This window comes from Equus caballus, chromosome 8 (genome assembly GCF_041296265.1).
Source record: "Equus caballus isolate H_3958 breed thoroughbred chromosome 8, TB-T2T, whole genome shotgun sequence".
Classification (NCBI taxonomy): Eukaryota; Metazoa; Chordata; class Mammalia; order Perissodactyla; family Equidae; genus Equus; species Equus caballus.
Genome location: NC_091691.1, coordinates 54,300,972 through 54,318,903, shown reverse-complemented (window position 1 = coordinate 54,318,903; position 17,932 = coordinate 54,300,972). Strand labels below are relative to the sequence as shown.

The 17,932-nt window shown below is 38.7% G+C and overlaps 1 protein-coding gene and 1 pseudogene across 7 annotated transcripts in view; both read left to right on the top strand.

The window, feature by feature from the left end:
• Positions 1-3,562, top strand: part of LOC111774833 (oxysterol-binding protein-related protein 1-like) — a 40,161-nt pseudogene extending 36,599 nt beyond the window's left edge.
• OSBPL1A (oxysterol binding protein like 1A) overlaps positions 3,441-17,932 on the top strand; it is a 106,700-nt gene continuing 92,208 nt past the window's right edge. The window contains exon 1 of one of the 7 annotated variants that reach the window (XM_070220853.1): positions 3,441-3,964. The gene's annotated coding sequence lies outside the window, so the exon portion shown is untranslated. Of the gene's footprint in view, positions 3,965-4,001; positions 4,247-17,932 lie in introns of those variants that run through there. The other 6 variants (XM_023647580.2, XM_070220849.1, XM_070220852.1 and 3 more) reach the window with 6 other exon arrangements.

The window sequence follows — 17,932 nt, the reverse complement described above, 5'->3', positions numbered from 1 at the left end:
AGAATAAGCTGGCTCTGTATGAGAAACTTAGGGGTTTACAGTGACCACAGGCCATAGTTCCTGGATTTGGGACCTTCTGTTTCTGTGGTGTGTGGGTGTTCTTTGCTTATTTGGGGATGCTCTGATATGACCCAGATATTTTTTTTTTAAAGATTGGCACCTGGGGTAACAACTGTTGCCAATCTTTTTTTTTTTCTGCTTTTTCTCTCCAAATCCCCCCAGTACATAGTTGTATATTTTAGTTGTGGGTCTTTCTAGTTGTGGCATGTGGGACGCCGCCTCAACATGGCCTAACATGCAGTGCCATGTCCACGCCCAGGATCCGAACCGGCAAAACCCTGGGCTGCTGAAGCGGAGCGCGCGAACTTAACCACTCGGCTATGGGGCCGACCCAGACCCAGATAGTTAAGGTTTCCATATGACCTCTACATAAATGAGGCATCATGTAGGCATATTTTACTTGTAAATAACAGTACTTATGTTGAAAAAATCTGCAGTATGTAAAGTAAGCTGCAACATTTGTGATTGACCTACTAAAGGGAAATTTACTAGATGTTTTTAGGGTGCTGTACTTTGGGAATATAGAATGGGAATGTTGTGATTTTTCTTTAACGTTGTTTGGGAGTTCCATTCAAAAGACTAGAAACTGGTTTCATGAATTATTTTTTCTGTAGTTTTCCTCACCAGAGGGTGGTATCAGAAGTGGTTAAAGTGTCACACAGAAGCCATCATTGGTGCCCTTCTTGTTCTCTGTATTATTGAGGTCCCCTTGATATTAGTCAAACCAGTTTTTCCAAGGTAGGAACTTGCCTATTTAAGATAAGTGTAAGCTCATTTACAAAATATTTTATACTTCCATGTTAAATCTCCTGACTGCTAAAGAGCTATAATCCAAATGGATGATTGGGATGATAGTGATGCTTAAGTTTATGGTATAATGGAAAGATTCAAACTTGTAACTGGAATCAACCAAAGGGTACTGCTATTCTGGACCAGATGCTGATGTCTTTGGAGACAAATCATACCCTCATGTGGGATTGTAACTCTATAAAGTCATGGTCTCTAATATTTATTTAGCTTCCTGTGCTGTTCAGAGTCCTTTAATCATTTCGTGTCCCTAATCTCTTTCATTTCCTAATGTTTCTATCATTCAGGCCTTCACCTGTCTTTAACTCGTTCACCTCTACAGTTTCCTTATCTCCTACTGTGAGCAAAATTCTTGGTTAAACACTAGGCAGTCGTTGTATATGTTATCAACTCCCTACCACTCCCTCACCCCAATTGTTATCTTTATTCTTTCATTTTGTTGGAGGCATCTCTCTCCTATCCTGCGTCAATAACAGCTCCTCTCTTCTTTTGAATTCTCTACTCCTTTATAGCTTCTATCTCCCTATATCCCTTTCCAATTCCATTTTTAAAAATGTGATACTTTCTGTTTCTACATCTTTATTCCTCAGCTAGTCCACTGAAACCATTCTTGTGAATACATATTTCCTTATTGCTAAATCAGAGGTCGCCTTTAAATGAAGTTGCTTGCCCTTTGAAGGATCTGGCATTTGACTACATCTTGCCTTTTGGAATTCTTCTCTGTGATTTCCATGGTGCCTACCTCTTCTGACTTCTCTTTCCTTTATAGCAGCTCCTTCTCAGTCTTCTTGTAAAGATCTTTTCTTTGCCTGTGCCTTGAATGTTAGTATTCCCTAGGTTTCTCTCGGTGGCCTTCTCACTCAGCATTCTCCCTGGATGATCTCATCTACTCTTTGAACCAGAAATCCATGATGATTCAGATATCTGCACCTTAGATCTCTCCTTAGCTATGAACCAGTATATCCAGCTGCCTTTTGAACATTTACATATGCTTATATCAGAGGCATTTGAAAACCAATGTGTCTAAAACTGAGTTATCAATTCAACTCAAAGATAGAACTACCACCTATTCAGTAACTCAAGCCAGAAACGTGGGAGCTGCCTTTGGTTCATCCTTCTTCCTAATCCCCACTCTTAATCAAGTCCTGTCCTTTTTACTTCGGATGTTGCAGTTGTCTATCTCCCCTCACTTCCTCTGTCCCCACCCAATACACAAATTCCCCATTGACACTCTATCAGTTAAAGATCTCAGGATTTCTCAATTGAATGACTGCCACTGTTTCCTAATCCCAGGTTCCACCCTTCAAAACTGGGTTAGATGTCCCTCCTGTTCCATGAGTTAGTTCCTTGCTATTGTAGCACTTATCACATTGTATCATTATATATTTACTTGTCTGATTATATTATTTACCAAACTGGAGCCCCTTAAGTAAGCAACTGTATCTTAGTTATTTTTGTAGCATCTGTGTCTAGCATAGTACTTGGCATGTAGTAGACAGTTAATGAATATTTGAATGAATGATGAATGTACAAGCTTCAGGGTCAGACCACTCAGGATCTAAACTCTGCTCAACCTTGAGCAAATTAATCTATGTTTGGGAATTCCATTTCTAAATCTGCGAATGAGAATACAAATGAGTTATTTTATGTGAAGTTCCTCAGTATAGTGCCTGGCACATTTTAGGTGCTCTGTAAATTGCCTTCTAAAACAAAGTAGACTTGTTCATTGTTTTGTTTTGCTGCCTAGTACTAGTTTTGTAAACTGAATTCATTCTCTAATATTCAGAGCCTGTGGAGAAAGATCCTGTAGCAAGGGCTCCCCCTTTTAGTGCCAAATGTGACTTCGAAATATAATATTTAATGATCAATTTAGAATGAAAAAGAAAGCAAACTGAACTTTCAAAGACACGTTGAAACCTCACTAACATTAATTCCAATTTTTCCGAGTATGGCCTCATCATTTTTTACATATTTTACATCTTAGTGCAAATACAGCCACCACTGTTGGACTGGTGAACTTAAAAGTACCCTAGGATCTTGTCAAAGAAATATTCAATTTTGTCCAGTATTACTCTGTTTCTTACAGTCTCAGGACAGATTTATACACTTCAGAAAGGTTTAAAACTACTATTGTAACAAAAAGTTATTTTTTTTTCCCCACTGGAGCCTCATAGTTAACCAGAAATTTCATTAGGCTGAACATCCCACTTAGGTGTAGTATGTATTTATGTGGTGGATTTTCTTGTCCTCTGAGCCTTTGTCTACCCTTGAAGCCTGGCTGGAATAAGAAACCACCTATTTCATATAAACAGGCTTCACATTAGCAGGATTAATATTGTTGTTTTCCTCATTGCTCCAATGTAGCCCAGAAAGTGTATAAAAAATAAATATGTGAAGACTACCCCAATCTTTGTTTTGGTATTGGAAACATTAACTCTTCAGTGTAAGCCTAAGTAAGTGTCAGTTATCTTCGAGGTGGAAGAGTCCAGAAGAGAGGCTTCCTCTGCGGGCTGGCCGTTTAAAAGTTGGCAGGGCAGCCTTCTCCCGGAGAGGGCTGAGCACGCAGCCCGCTCGAGGACCTCGCGGGGCTTCCGAAGAGCCCTTTCCTGATTTCCTTGCCCGAAAATCCCGGGCCGGGGGTCCGCTCGGAGAGGCCGTGCGCAGGCTCTCGCCGCCCCGGCGGGTCCCTACCTGAGCCTCAGCAGAGCGGGCGACGCGGGGGTGGGGGTGGGGGAGCGGGGAGGAGGGACTGGACGACGACAGCGGCAGCCGGAGCCGCCTGCGGCAGGCCATTCGCCGCGCCGCTCGCACTCCGCCCGGCCGGCCCTGGAGGCGGCTCTGCGGCCGAGCGCCGGGGACGCCGCGCGGAGCTCCGGCAGCGCGGGCGCCGGCGACCTGGGCCGCAGACCTGCTCGACCCCGCCGGAGCGGGGGCAGCCCCCGCGAAGGTGACTCGGGGAGACCTTGTGGTACCGCCCTGGGTCGCGCCTCGGGCAGGCTGGAGAAGAGGCGGAGGGCCAGGCCGAGCTCATTCGTGCTGGAGCTCGCCTAGGAGCGCGGGTGGAGCGCGGCGGCGGCGATCCCGGGACCCGGCCCAGGTGGGTGGGGGTGCGCCCGCTTGGGGCTCTGCGGGTCAGCCTCGGGCGGCAGAGGACCCCGCGGAGCGACGGGGAGGGCGGCCAGACTCGGTCTAGGGATGTGAGCGGATCCAAGCAGAGTTCAACGAAGGGAGCGGAGCGGAGTGCAGCCGCGGGCGTGCGGGGAGGGGGCGAGAAACTGGGGGACTCTGCTCTGCCTGCCCGGCGCGGGGTCTTCCTGCCGCCTCTGTTTCATCGCTGGGTGAAAAGCCCGTGGACCGATTTTTCGGCTAAATTTTGGTAGTAGGTCAAGTGGGGCCGAGTGGGAGGAGTAAGGCGGTGAAAGACATTATTGTCCTAAATAACCTTCCAAGTTAGTGATTTTTTGCATGTCTCTGCCGTGGCTGACATTGAGATGAACTTACCATCCGCTGTTCAGAGACCGCTAAAATTCCAAGAAAAGGAAGAGAAATGCATGAGTTGATTGAGGAGAGAAAGGGAAATTATACTGGGGTTGAGGAGAGGGGAGCTGGCTTTTAACTTTGTTTTGATTAAGGATTTTTGATTACTCATAGACTTTCTTTGTAGCCTAAACCAGTGGAGAATCACGTTCCCTAGCGTTCAGAGCATGTGGCTAGTTGTTTTGTGTTTTCTGTCGTGCTGGTTTTTTCTGGATTTGGAGAGAGGGTAGTAAGGAGGGGAAGATGCCAGGGAACACCTTAGTACAGCTTTTGAGAGTTATTAAAGCTATTAAAACTTTCTTAGTTTTAATTAGATTCAAAGACAGAATGAAGGCATTCATTTTGAAGACATAGCATTGCTTAGCAGGAATCTCTTTCAAAAGAGAAAAATGTTTGAAATGCATGTTGGTGGAGTAATGTGTAGGCTAGAATATGGGCATCTAAATATAAATTTTCTTTTCAATTTGAAGACACACCAAAGTTAATATCTGGTCCAAATAGTGTTTGATTTCAGGCCTGAAGCTGATGACTTTGGCAAGTTATCTTGGTTTCAATTGAGTAGATATTTAATCTGGATGCGAAGACTAGAGAGCTACTTCAGCCTTTGTGCCAGTACTAGTTTTACTAGCCTGGCTCATAAAGAAATTTGTATCACTATGAACACAATTGCATGACTCTAGTCTCTCCTCTTTAGATGGAAGCATTTTAAAGGTTAATTTTAGGGAATTTAATTGATGATGAAAGTTACCCACATAGTCTCTCTACCCTCAGTTCTGTGCCTTGGAGGAGGGGGGAAAATTTAAAAGCTTATTAGGTTTTCCATATTAAAAGCAAATGCCTATATTAATATTCAAGGTAGTATATAGATGCAGTTCAAGTGCATTTTAAATACTGTACATAAAATAATTGATAAAACGCTTGTGCAACATGATACTCTAAACTCTGTACAATTTATGACATTTACCATTTACATTCTTTTGAAAAGTTTTTATAAACTTATCATTAGTATTTCTGGCATTCAAATATATGATTGTGTTTGTCAGCTCCATGAGAATTATAGGAAAACTTTTAATTCCTTTAAAAATTAGAAATTTGGAATTTTCCCTTGGTCCACATTATTCAACGTTATGCCTTAATTTTTAGCTTTTGTATATATAGTCCAAAAATATACTGCTACAGTTAATTTTGGAAGCAGCTAGGACATAAGTTAAATAAACATGAAGTTCATGTAAAATGAAGCTGGTTTTCATTTTGATAACTTTTTTCAAGTTTTTGAACAAAAATGCATAAGGTTTTAGTTAGTAGCATGAAGCGTGTGTGTGTGTATTAGCCTTGATATGACCCGGGCTCTATCCTGGTAAGGTTTGTATCTCACAGTGGTGCTAAGACTGGAACCTGCATGGGGTTGTGTTTGTCTTGTATTCCTGATAGAGAGTGCAGTGTCTGACTTATACTCTTATCTGATGAATTTTGAATGAGTTATAGACTGATACAATTTTCCTCTCGTTTTAACTTCAGAGTATTAAGGATGTAATCCCTACACATTTTTAATAATATTCTACCATAAATTTGGTATCTATTTATGTAAAATTTCTTCCTTAATTCACTAAGTATTTACAGAATGTTTACCTTGTCAGATACTGCTATACCAGTCTGTCTTTGTAAAACTTAAGAGATTACTACAGGAGTCAGATGACTATAAAGATTCTTACAGAAGACCAACATACCCAGAGGGAACAGAAAGGGATGAATTCTAGCAAATAGTTCATTAAGACTAGAAGTGAGGGGGAATAACGAGAAAGTCAAGTCAAGGCGAGGCGAATAGCAGGGTCTTCTTGAAAGATTTGGTAAAACATGACTAAAGAGTTTGAATCTTATTTTGGGCAGTTAGAATCACTGAAAGATTTTAATCAGGGGAGAGATTTAATCAGATTTGCTCTTTATGAGACGGATTAGAGGACAGGCCTAAAAGCAGGGGACCAGGTACAGGAATTCAAGAGAGAGAAGATCAGAGTCTGAACCAAGTTGGTGACTATGGAAAAGGAAAGAAAGATACAGAGACTTCACAAATAAACAACATAAATAAGAGCTGATAAGAGATTAAATATGAGGAAGGAAGAAGGTGGAGTCATAGATGACTTCCAGGTTTATGGCATAAGTCACTGGATAGAAGGTGACTACAGTAGGGAACAAAGGGAGTAGGGGAGGATGAGTTCACCTTTGGACACGATGACATTCAAATGAGGTCATCCTTACTCGTCCAGTAAAAAGTTGGGAATCATTAGTATTGGAAGTCACCTGAATAAATGTGGTGATCGAAGTTGGAACAAATAATAATCACTTAGAAGTATAGTTTGAAAAAGTTTGAAATCAAAGGATTCAATACTATGTTAAAAGATAAGTGAAAGAAAGGGAGCCAGTGGAATGCACTGAGAAAAAGCAGCCAAAGAGGCAGAAGTCTGGAACAGAAGAGGCCAAGGGAGACGAGTAGTCCAAGAAGTTGAGATAACAACTGAAACATGTCTATTAGATTTGGTAGCCAGGCAGTCATTGGAGTCTTTATGAGAAAAGTTTTAGAAGCATGACATGGGAATAAACCAGATTGCAGTGAGTAGAAGAGTAAATTGGAAGTGAAAAAGTAGAAACAATGAAGATAGACTGTGATTCAGTCTTTGTAGACAGTCATAATCTGTGAATAATTGCAGTTTGTTCTTTTCTTTCAATCATTATACCTTTATTTATTTTTCTTGTTCCTAATGTAGTGACTAGGGCCTTCAGGACAGTGCTGAATAGAAGCTGAGGTGGTGGGAATCCATGTTCATCTCTGAGTTTTTAAAAAAGGCATGCTTCTAACTTCTAATTATTCACTGTTAAGCATGATATTTAATAAATAACACTTAACAGATAAATGAAGTTCCCTTTCATTCTTATATTGTTGATTTTTTTAATCATGAAAGGGTTTGAATTTTATCAGATGTTCTTTCTGCATTTATTAAGAGAATCATAAGATTTTTCTTTAGTTTAAGGTGACACATTATATTTTTAGATTTTTTCTAATGATAAACCATCCTTGTGTACCTGGTATAAACCTAATTTAGTCATAACATGTTATCTTTAACATTCTCCTCGATTTCATTTCTTTTGGACTTTAGCATCTGTTTATTAGTGAGATTGGCTTGTAATTTCCTTTTTTTGTTCCGCCTTCATCAGAGTTTAATATCAAGGTTACACTGACTTCATAAAATGAATTTGGAAGTATTTCCTCTTTTGCTGTTCTCTGGAAGAGCTTGTTTAAAATTAAAATTGTCTATTCCTTGAAAATTTAGTGGAACTTTCTTATAAAACTATCTTCTCTTTGTGAATTCTTTTTTTTTTTATACCACTAGTTAGATATATTTAATGGTTATAGAGCTGTTTTAATTTTTGGTTTCTTTTGGGGTCAGTTTTGACAAGTTGGATATTTCTAGGAATTTTATTCTTTCTATTTAAGTTTTGAAATTTATTGTTATGAAGATGTTCATAATCTTTTATTACTGTTTGTTAAACTTATGTTGAATCTGTAATTATGTGTTTCTTTTCATTTTTCCATTTTCTTTTTCCTAACATTTATTTGGCTGTTTCCAAGTAAATTTTGCTCTTTTTAAAATCAGACTCAAAGTCTCAAGACTTTGTTTGATTCTTTTTCAAAGAACTATCTAACTTTATCTATTCTATCTTTTTCTTTTAAATTAATTTTTATAGTTATCTCTTATCATTTTTCTTTGAGTTTATTTTTTCCCCTAGTATCTATACATTTATTATCCTCTGTCTCTTGAAAGTGGATAATTTGTTTAAAATTTGTTTTTTTCCAGATTTCAAGTTGTATGTTTCTTAATTCTGGTATTTTGTAATTCAGTAAATACCTCACTGCTAGCTTTATCTATTGCTTTGGTTATTTTACAGACTTTAATAATATATTTCCTAGACTCTTATCTTTCTGGGCTGAGGACTGCTAATGTATGTAGTGCAGAGTCCTGCTGCCCTCCTAATATTTAAAACAGCTAAAACTTTGGAAGGTTTTGACTACTTCCAATTTTTTTTCTCTTACTCAACTCTTCCTTGTTTTAACTGCTTGGCATTTCTCTCCCTTTCTTTCCCCTACCTTGCTGCTCACCTTTTGCGTTTTTTCCCCTCACAACTTCTTTTCTATCCCTGGGTACTTTGCACAGTGGAAGAAGAATGATCGTCATTCCCTTACCCTCTTCCTTCACTTTTTTCTTCTGTCTTCCTAATTTTCTACTCTTCCCCAGCCCCCTACCTCTGCAGTACTTGGAGAATTTTTCCACTCTTTGCTCAACATGGTCCATCTTGCTCTTTCCTTCTCCTCAGAACCTTAACTCCAGCACCAACGAGGAAAAAGCAGATAAACTGCATCTGATTTTCTTCAGATGCTCAAAGGTTCACCTCGTGATCTTTGTTATTCCTTGTCCGTTCCAATTTATGACAAAGTCAGGGAGGGTATGGGGAAGGCGTAGGAAGAAAGCATAGATGGTAGCATATGAACGTGCTATTATTTGGAGTCCTGAGGTAGAGGCTCCAGTATCAGTGACCTTTTTCTTGCTATATGACTCTGGGCAGCTTATTCCAAGGCTTCGCATTCCACCTTGGCACAGGATTATTAACACAGACCCCTTCTGTCTACTTCACGAGTTGCTAAGAGACTCAGATAAACTCATCAGTTTTATGTAAGATGGTCTTTCCATGCTTTATTTTCAGAAAAATACCTTAAAAGGACTTTGTGCTAAATACAGAGACAGAGAAGTAGAATAAAAGTGGTTTGTGGCATGGGGTGTTGGATCAAAGAACCACTGACGGAAGCAGTAGGTGGTGATAGGAATGACAAGAAGCACCGAAGTTCTGCCCAGTGGTTGAGGGAGATTCAGGGGAGGTGTCTGTCCTCTGGTGGACGGGAGCTGGAGACGTGGACACGCTACAGCCAGTTGCTGGAGACTAAGCTGTATATGATCTATTCCTTTTCCTATTTATTATTTGCTACATTTGGGACACTGTGCCTTTTTGAGCTTACTTGACAAATCGAGTTCACTAATAATAATGTTTCTGTGAAGGAGATTTTGTTGTTTGGGTTCTGAACAACTGAATTAAAAATGAATTTTGTGAATATTATTCTCCTTAGTAAAATTTCTTATTTATGATAGAAACGATTTAATTTTGAATATTTTTTTCATTTACTTTTGTTATTTTACTTTGTGATATGGATTAGTTGTTTAAAATCCCAAAGTCATAGAATCAGCTTCGATTGTAGAGCATCTAGTCTGTTGATTTCAAAGGTTTTACTGGGAGCTAAGGTATAAGACTGATGAGGTGCTAGGGCACCTCTATAAAACACAATTTGAAATGATTGATATGATTGATCTGTTCTCCTTCATTTTACAGGTAAGGAGAGTAGGGCCTGGAGAGAGGGTCAGCTGCTTCTCCAAGTGTATGTGGCTGGAGAAGGCTACACTTAGAGCTAAATCCAGGATTCTGCCTCCATATTTAGTGCTGAAGAACAACCCCATGATATCACACATGGTTTGAATTAGGAAAATTAATCCATTAGAGAAGACAGTCCACCTTGTTTCAAAGCTGATGTGGCCATCTATAAGCTAATTTCTCAGTTTGACAAAAGGGTACCATCTTTAGAAATAAGCAGATGGCTAAGAATATTGCAGTGGCTTCAGATTTTGCACAGAATACTCTATTCCAAGTTCTTGATAGGAAAGGCCGTCCATCTTTCTTGTGAAAATTTTGCTTAGTAGAGGTCACATTTTTGGAAGATACAGAATTCATCCATTTCTCTAGATAGCCTAAATTTTGTCCTAAAATTAAACTAGACTATCAGAATGCTACAGCGTGGGCTCTAAAAATGGCCATCACTGTTGTAAATTGGCATTACACCCTCAATTTCTATTGAGGGGCATTTCAAAAAAAATTACCTTTAATGATATTATTATTTTGCCCTTGAACACTCTTATTCTCCTATATATTACCCTGAATGAGAAGTTAGAGCTAAGGGCAAAGAGGGAGTTTGTTTTCCCTAAAGAACTAATATTTTTTTTTCCTTGTGGACAATTAAAAGGGCATAATTGTATTTCTCTTTCTATTTTGGCCTTAAGAGAATTCAGAGCCAGCCAGATTTGTGGCTTGTCCATGGTATCTTTGTAGGCTCCATCTCTTGTAAGTCCTACCCTAATACTGTATCAGAAATTGCTCTATATTTTCATAGCCTCTCAGTGTGAATTTTACAGCAGTTTTACAGCAGTGAGAATTTTACAGCATTCTCTTGTGAATTAATTGAATATGGTTGTGTCCCAGAGCACATTCAGGTATGATGATGATTATTTTTGGATTTTTCTGCAAGAAGTAAGTACTAAGTAAATAGTTGTTAAAATGTTAGGAGTAGAGTTGTACTTTATACTGTGGTTTTATTCTATGTCAAGAATATGTGCATTTTGATATTAAGTGACTTTGTAATAGATAATTTCAAGGACCCAAGTTAAAATATATGGCAAATGTTACAATGGGAGCCTTGTTAATGCAAATCAGACAATATATTTTAGACCAGTATTTGGAGAAAAACATCTTTTTGTTGTTTTTATTTGTGGTAAAATAATACATAGCATAAAACTTAACATCTTAACTATTTTTAAGTGTACAGTTTGGTGGCATTAAGTACATTCACATTGTTGTGCAACCATCCCCACCATCCATCTCCAGAACTCTTCTCCTCCTCCCAAACTGAAAATCTGTACCTGTTAAACAATAATTACTCATTCTCCTCTCTTCCCAGCCCCTGGCAACCACCATTCTACTGTCTGTCTCTCGTGTGTTTGAGTGTTTTAGGAATTACACTTAAGTGGAATCATACAATATTTGTCCTTTTGTGATTGGCTCATCACTTAGCATACTGCCCTTAAGGTTTATCCATGTTGTAGCATATATCAGAATTTCCTTCCCTTTTTTGTTTGTTTTTTTTGAGGAAGATTAGCCCTGAGCTAACATCCGCCACCAGTTCTCCTCTTTTTGCTGAGGAAGATTGGCCCTGAGCTAACATCTGTGCCCATCTTCCTTTACTTTATATGTGGGACACCTGCCACAGCCTGGCTTGATATGCGGTGCATAGGTCTGCACCCGGAATCTGAATCACTGAAGCCCGGGCTGCTGAAGTCGAGCACACAAACTTAACTACCATGCCGCTGGGCAGGCCCCTTTCCTTCCTTTTTAAGGCTGAATGATATTCCATTTTATGTATATACCATATTGTTTTTAATCCATTCATCCATCAGTGTTGCACTTGGGTTGTTTCGGCCTTTTGGCTATTGTGAATAATGCTGCTGTGAACTTGAGTGTACAAATAACTCTTCGTGACTCTGCTTTCACTTCTTTTGGGTATATATCCAGAAGTGGAATTATTGAATCATATGGTAATTCTATATTCTATTTTTTTGTTTGTTTTAGTTTTGGTGAAGAAGATTGGCCCTGAGCTAACAGCTATTACCAATCCTCCTCCTTTTGTTTGAGGAAGATTGGCCCTGAGCTAACATCTGTGCCAATTTTCCTTTCTTTTTTGTATGTAGGTCACCACCACAGCATGCCTTTGACCAATGCTGTAGGTCTGTGCCTGGGATCTGAACCTGCGAACCCTGGGCTGCTAAAGCAGAGGACGCTGAACTTAACCACTCTGCTGCCGGGCCAGTCCCTCTATGTTTAACTTTTTGAGGACTTGCCATGCTGTTTTCCTTGAAAAAATAGTGAAATAGTGAAAAAATGTTGAAATAGTGGCTTCACCATTTTACATTCCTACCAACAGTGCATAAGAGTTTTAGTTTCTCTACCTCCTTGCCAATACTTGTTCTTTTCTAGGGTTTTTGTTTTTTAAATGGTAGCCATCCTAATGGATGTAAGATGTGGAGAAGAGTTTTTTACACGTAGAGGTAATCATGTTTTCTATCCAATTTTAACCTCAGGGTTGGCAAGCTATCTCTTTCCAGAGCAATGATTTTCCATTACTTTTCAAACCATTCAAAAGTTGTCCTTGTTGAAGTGTGGTCCAGGGTGCACAGCCCCAATTCTCCTTAGTCCTCTCTTTTCCCTCTGCTTAGTGAAAAAACAACTGCACAAAGCAAGGATGATTCCTGAGGTTTCCGTGGACTTGAGACTTGGTTTAAGTCTATATAGCTGTATTCTACTTTTATACTTACTTTCTTTCTCTACTTTGGATTAGATATCAAATGTTGATTTGCTGTTGTATTTTAAAGGATAATTGCTTAATTGAAAAGAATTTTGTCTTGTTTACAGAGTGAGCCTAGGAAAATGAAAGCAAAGATACACTTGAATCCCCCCAGATATAAAATATGAGACAAGGACATTAATATATTTGAGAAAAGTCAAACCTCCCTTCACTTGTACATGGGAACTAATGAAGTAAAATATATGTTCCTCAAAATCAGAGAAGGATTAACCTGAGCGTTAGAATTGGATGAGGAATTTAATATATTCTATAATGAAATTATTATTATATGATCTTTAGCCATATTTAGGAGTACAAAATTTCCATAAACCTTGAAGTCAGAGGAAAATTTTAAAAATAAAATGGAAAGTTGGGAAGAATGTAATCACAAAGTTATAAAAGGGATCTTAAAGGTCATCTAATTTTCCTTCATTTGCAAGAATCCTCTCTCCAACTTCCTGCCAGCTAGATGGTCATTTTATGTGCTATGTGAACACTGCCACTGATGGACATAGCAGCAGTGTACTCCAGTGGGTATGAGCTTGGAGCCTGAGTCAAGCAGAACTGCGTTGGACTACTGGCTCGGTCACTTACTAGTTATGTGATGCTAGGCAGGTCATGTAATCTCAATAAGCTCGAGTGTCCTCATTGTTAATAATACCTACCTCACAGGATTGTGGGAGGATTATAGGAGATAGTCTGCCGAGTATTTATCATAATATCCGACATATAGTAAACGTACCTAGATATTAGCTCCTGTTACTACTACTATTATGCATGAATTATCTCCTGGGGTCACGCATTCTACTGTAGGAGAACCGTGAATACTAGAAAATTAAACTTTACATTAAGGTAAAGTTTTTTCGTGTTTTTAATCCCTGGTTTCAAGTCTGTGCTCTGCAGCATCACAGAAAAGTATGATTCTTCTCTTGTGACAATCCCTTAGCTATTTGGAGCAACCAATAAATTCTTCTTTTCCCCAGGCCAAACATCTCCAAGTTCCTTCAGCTGTTATTACTATGTCAAACTTTCCAGATCTTTCCTTTTCTCACTTTTCACCGATTCCTCTCAGGTTTTTTCTTAAAATGTATCATCCAGAAATGAGCCTAATGTTCCACGCGAAGTTTGAGTGCAGTGCATGGTGCTTCTCAGTTGGCTTTCCATACTGCTCAAAGGAAAGATCTTCAGTTGCTCGAGTGGCCTACAAAGCCCTCTGAGATGGAGCCTGCTACCCTGCTCGCTTTGTTCTGAGGAGAGTGGCCTCCTGTTGTCCCAGAGACTTGTGAGCACAGTCCTACCTCAGAACTTTTGCTGTTCCTCTGCCCGGAACACTCTTCTCCCAGATATTTGCCTAGCTCTCTCCCTCACCTTTGTCAGCCTTTAATCCTGTGGCATTTGCTGAGTGAGTCCTTTAGCTATCCTATTTAAGGTTATAGTGCTATCTCCCAGGACTTCCTTTTCCCTTCCCAGCTTTATTTTTGTCTTTAGTGTTTTCCACCATCTAACACACTAAATGTTTCACTGTTTTCACCCATTTCTTTCCCCATAGTAGACGTAGGTTCCCTGAGTGCAGGTACTTTTGTCTGTTTTGTTCACTGCTGATTTCCTGCAGCCTGGAATGCCTGGCATGGTGTAGGTGGTTGATGAATATTTGTTGCATAAAGAGCACAATGGAATGATTGACTTCCCTTTGCTTAGAAGTTACATCATACTGGGCTTGGAAGGGGCGCTTGGGCACCGGGTCACAGTCATTGGTCCTTTTTTTTTCTTTTGGAAAAATTTTATGTGTACCTGAAAGGAGGTAAATAAGAGGCCATGTTCATTCTTTTAGGACTTTGGGAATTTTCTTTTTCTTTTTTTTTTTTTTGAGGAAGATTAGCCCTGAGCTAATATCTGCTGCCAATCCTCCTCTTTTTGCTGAGGGAGACTAGCCCTGAAGCTAACATCCATGCCCATCTCCCTCTACTTTATATGTGGGACGCCTGCCACAGCATGGCTTGCCAAGCAGTGCCATGTCTGCACCTGGGATCCGAACCTGTGAACCCCGGGCTGCTGGAGAGGAACGTGTTCACTTAACCGCTGTGCCACTGGGCAGGCCCCAAGACTTTGGGAATTTTCAAATCACTTTGGTTGCTTAATCAATATTTTATTTCACATATATTTTTATTTGCTCATAGGATTTTTACGTTTTGTAAAAATAAATGTAGATTATTAAGACAAGAATATTTGTTTTTCAGATATGTCTTAGCAGAGCTTTCCAAGTCATGGGATTAAGATAAATGATCTTTTCACCCCTTAGAATGGCAGAGCCCCAAGCCAGGTGCTTGGTCTTTCCTGTGTATGTACAAAAATCATTTTCTGTGTGTGCCATGACTTGCCAAGGTTGGGAAGCACTGCTTTAAGATATTTAAAATGTTTTCTTCAGATGGAGTTATAACCTAGTGAGTTGTGATTCCAGCATATTTTAGGGATGTTTTTCCCCATAGTTTGAAAACCGTGAAAACACTGACAAAACAGAATAAAACATCAAAATTCTGTTAAAGCAAAGTTGTTATCTTTCTGGACTTAGCAATGTTCAGCATATACAGAAACATATTCCTAGAGACAAAGCTGAAGGCATTAAAAAAGTAGAGTTGGAAATCATGGTATCAGCTGTATAGTGGAGTCAACAGTCAAAAGGAAAAACTGCTTATACTTGCACCAACATGGATGAATCTGAAAAACAGTATACTCAGTGAAGGAAGCCAGACCGCAGAGTACACGCTGCCTGATTCCATTTATTTGAAGTTCAAGAACAGACACCTAATGCGTGATTATAGAAATCAGAGCAGTGATTGCCTGGACCTAGAGGGTGGGGAGAGCAGAGTGACTGTGAAGGGGCACAGGAGAACTTGGGAGGAAGGGGGAACAGAAATGCTGTATATCTTTATAGTGGGGCTAGTTACATGGAGTACACATTTGTGAATATTCGTTGAACTGTACATTTAAAATGGATGTATTTTATTGTATAATCTCAATAAAATTCATCTAAAAATTAGAGTTGGTAGGTTCTTACTTGTACTATATAACTTTTTCTGGTTATTTTCGTCAACAGAACTATCAACTACAGAGTCCTTGAATAACCTCTGAAAATAAGATTTGTTTAGATTATGATTAAACTTCTCTGCTTTTAAAAATGATTGTTTGCCTCTTATGGCATATCTCTAAATTTATTTCAAGGATACATAAAATATATAAATCTGTGGTGAGTGATTATATAACAGCAAGCTGTTTTTAGGTAGAAGCTTTGCAACTATGATGAGACTGGAGTGTGCTTAGCAGAATCTCAGATTGGTTTCCTAAACTAAACTGCTGAGAGAGCCGTGCATTCTGCACTATTTGGGAGTGCCTTGCAAACATCGTTTTGTGTTTGATGCAATGAGAACTTTTACAAATTTGATGCAAACCTCAGTTCCTAAATAAACACATTTAAACGTAGTTTGCTAATTGTAAAATTATAGGAAAGATATGAAAGATATACAGGAATATACAGAAACCTATTTTCTGTAAAGAATAGAGAAGAATAGAAGCGCCAGAACCCAGCAACCACTAGCAGGATTTTGGTCTGTCTTAGTTTATTCATATTGGCAAACATGCAAATACAGTACACGTTACTATTTAATATCCTACATTGTTTTCAGTAGTATCAGAGTGTTTGTCACATAGATTCTTTGAAAAGATGTTTAAGACTCCGTAAGAAATATTGTTTTAATTACCATTGTCAGTAAATGAGTGGTCTTTTCAGTATGACCTTACTATCGCTAAATATAATCATTTTTTACAGCTTTATTGAGATATAATTATCATACAATCAATTACACATATTTAACATGTGATCTAGTGAGTTTTGACATGTTTACACTAGTGAAACAATCACCACTTTCAAAAATAAGAAATACTTCTATTACTTCTGAAAGTTTCTTCTGCCTTTTGTAATACCTCCCACTCTTTCTCCTACCCCTGTCCACAGACGAGTATTGATCAGCTTTCTATCACTAGAGATTAGTAGGCATTTTCTAGAATTTTACATAAATCTAATCTTAGAGTTTATGCTTTTTTGGGGATGGAGGAGATTTGGCTTCTTTAACTCAGCATAATTATTTGGAGATTCATCCAATTATTCATCAACATATTGTTTGTTGTGCATATATCAATAGTTCATTCCTTTTTATTGCTGAATGGTCTTCCATTTTATGGCTGTTGCCACAATTTATTCACCTTTCGATGGACATTTGGATTGTTTCCAGTTTTTGGCTATTACAAGTAAAGCTATGAATAATTACGTACAACTCTTTGTGTGGAGATAATCTTTCATTTCTCTTAGAATAATACCTAAGAGTAAGCATAATGGCCAGGTCATATGGGAGACTCATGTTTGAGGGGCTTTTTCTTTTTTGAGTTTGTTTTTCATTTTTAAACAATTGAGGTAAAATTCACATAACATAAAATTAACTATTTGGAGTGTACAATTCAGTGGCATTTAGTAATTCACAATGTTATGTAACCATTTCTTCTATCTACTTCCAAAACATTTTCTTCACCCCAAAAGAGAACCCCGTATCATTAAGGAGTCACTCCTCATTCCCTGCCTCTGTCCCCAGCCCCTGAAAATGATGAATCTGTGCTTTGTCTCTATGGATTTTCCTATTTTGGACATTTAATGTCAATGGAATCACATAATATGAGAGTTTTAGCATCTGCTTCTTTTCACTTGGCATAATGTTTTCAAGCTTCATGTGTACTGTAGCATGTATCAGTATTTTGTTACTTTTTATGGCTGTATAGTATTCCATTGTATGTATATAACACATTTTATTATTTGCACCTTTTGGCTACTGTGAATAATGCTGCTTTGAACATTTTTATACAATTATTTATTTGAAGCCTTTTCAAGTTTGGAGTATATCCCTAAGAGTGAATTTTCTGGGTCATGTGGTAGCTCTATGTTTAGCTTTTTGAGGAACTGTCAAACTGTTTTCCACACCATCTGTACCATTTTACATTCTCACCAGCAGTGCACAAGGGTTTCATTTTCTTCACATCCTTGCCAACATTTATCTTCCTTTTTTTTTTTTTTTAATTGCAGCCATCCTAGAGGGTTTAAAGTGATATCTCAATGTTGTAGTGATTTGCATTCATCTGTTGACTGAAGCCATTGAGCATCTTTTCATATATGTTTTGGCTATTTGTATGTGTTTGGAGAAATGTCTCTTCAAGTCC